This window comes from Cryptomeria japonica, chromosome 11 (assembly GCF_030272615.1).
Source record: "Cryptomeria japonica chromosome 11, Sugi_1.0, whole genome shotgun sequence".
NCBI lineage: Eukaryota > Viridiplantae > Streptophyta > Pinopsida > Cupressales > Cupressaceae > Cryptomeria > Cryptomeria japonica.
In genome coordinates, this window is record NC_081415.1 from 556,546,013 (window position 1) to 556,548,521 (window position 2,509).

Here is a 2,509-nt window from a genome sequence, read left to right on the forward strand (position 1 = left end):
ATGCTTTGAAAGACACAATAATACATATAAAAAAGAGCTTTTTTCTGAAAGTAAAAGGAATACAAAAGAGTTTTAGCTCATGAAAACATTTATGATGGAAGAGAGATGTACAGTTATATCTATTAACTTGACTAGAACCAAACCCTCTTTAAAAAAATTAACATTGGAATACAAGCCACAAAGGTGTTATGCTTTTACAACTCTTACTTAGAGAGAGTCAAACAACCTAGGCTCTATTATTTTATTGCATGAAATATTACTTCATTGACTTAGATGTACACTAATTAGTTCCTAATGCATACATAAATGAACATATAATCCGGGAAAATAGGCTAATAGACAAAGATAAAGCTACATACAAGTACATAAATGAATAGCTATATTGAGGTGTACCTATGACAACAAACAAAGCTCAAAATTTATGGTCATATGTGCTACTAGGTGTCATAGTCTCCATAGGTGTTTGGGTGCAAGAAAGTATCCGATCTAGTATTAAAATCCTTCAAACTAGAATCCCTCTAAAATTATGTCAATTTACTAGGGCTACATGGAGCTAGGTTCCATGTAGTCTAGGCATTTTTCGTCAAACTTTCTCTCCTCATCTTTGTCTTAGTTTTCTTAGTGTTCTTATATATGTAAACTAGGTTTTAAACTAGTATCTAAACCAATAAATGTATAAAAAAGGAGAAAAATGGTTGTAGATATATGTGGTCTTTCCTTAGTCAAGAACCCATTTTGGTGGTTCACACCTCCAGAGATAGCCATGTTGGATCTAAAACAAAAGAGTGTGCTCTAAACTTTAAGTGTGTTGATGATCATGACAAGCAAAAACATAAATAAGATCCCTACTCAAGTATCTTAGAGTGAACCCTATATGATAAAATCAAAGGTGATCAACATATATCGAATCAAGAATACATAAATTACATAAATGAACATGAATCAAGGATAAATGGGTAAGTGCACAAATATGGGGGACCAAAAAGGGGTCTTAAGATGCCAGTTTCTTCTTGAAATTAGTAAACTCTGAACTTTCACAAGAAAATGAAGGTAGTTATACTCAAAATATGAGGATGCAGCAAGAACAAGAGTTGTAGTCCTTCAACTCTACTTTCTAAACTACTAATTGTTTTTGAAAATGGTGCATATTAAGGTTTTGAAAAAGGGGGAGCACACATAGTGTTTCTGTTAATTTAAAAAAAACATAACATAGCACTTAATGTGATCCCCCTAAAACGTCAACATTGTTTTAGAATTTTTAAAATCTCTCTAGTGATAAATTAGCTAATAGTTTATGCTAGATTTCTTAGCTAATTTGTAAGGACCTCCATAATTATAAAATGTTAAACTAGATAGTTAGACTTAATCTCATGCATGATTATGAACACATCAAATAAATATCTCATTTGATAAGGATAGAAACATGATAATAAATTTTGATACAGAGAATTACATAAGCTCAAAAATAAGTACACAAGAAATAAATTGTCTTTACAAATGACCATGTGGTCAAATGCAACAATACATAATTTACAAAGATGACGATAATCCTAATAGTAGCTCCCAACATCTATCTCCCAGGAACATGTCATGGGTGAGAACATTGTTGGAGTGCTTTATCTCCCAACCACGAAGCATTTATGCTTCCTCAGAGTTCTTCATGACATGAAGAACTGTCAACCTTGCATGAGGAGGTCTAGCAACTAGAAACTGATAGGAAACAGAATCTAGTGCAACTTAGTGTATCTACAATTGATGATGCTATTGTATTGACACTAAAATATGGAAAAGCGAGAAGAAAAATGATTCACCTAGCAAGAATACACTAAGAGATCAAAAAAAACTTTGGCCAAATTTCTTTTTGAGCTGACTATAGACAGATGAGTTTAAGAAAAGACTTAAGCTTATCTAGAAAACTAACCCTTCTCTTTACTCAATATTCGGCACTCATTCGGCATCTATAAAAACACATTGAATACATACAATACATGTATGCAATCATGCATACAAGGGCATCATTCTAATCTTATGCACCATTATTCAAGGGCACTCAACACCCTATAGAAACATCTGCCTATGCACTACCATTCAATAATAAAGTCCATGCATGAATACTATTTCAATCATATTGTTACATAAGTCTGCAAGTCATAATTCTTTTTCAACATACACTTGAAGAGTATACAATGCAATACAAAAGCATAGTTAACATTATTATAATTATTTAACTTAAAATCTTCAACACTTAATTCGTAATTCTTTCTCATCTCTTGAACTATGATATACCTATCAATTGTTTCATGAGTTTTTAAGAGAATAAAATGATTTTCCCACACCTTATCATTTTCATGCAAAACTTTGATAGAAAAGATAAACTCGAGTCATTGGATTGATAGAATCTACTTATTTCTTCTTTATTCCCTTTACTCATGAGAGTTCTAAAGGATTGTTATCTTTTACTAGGGGTTATTTCCCTTGAGGCATATTCCTCTCATTTCCTCCCTCTTAG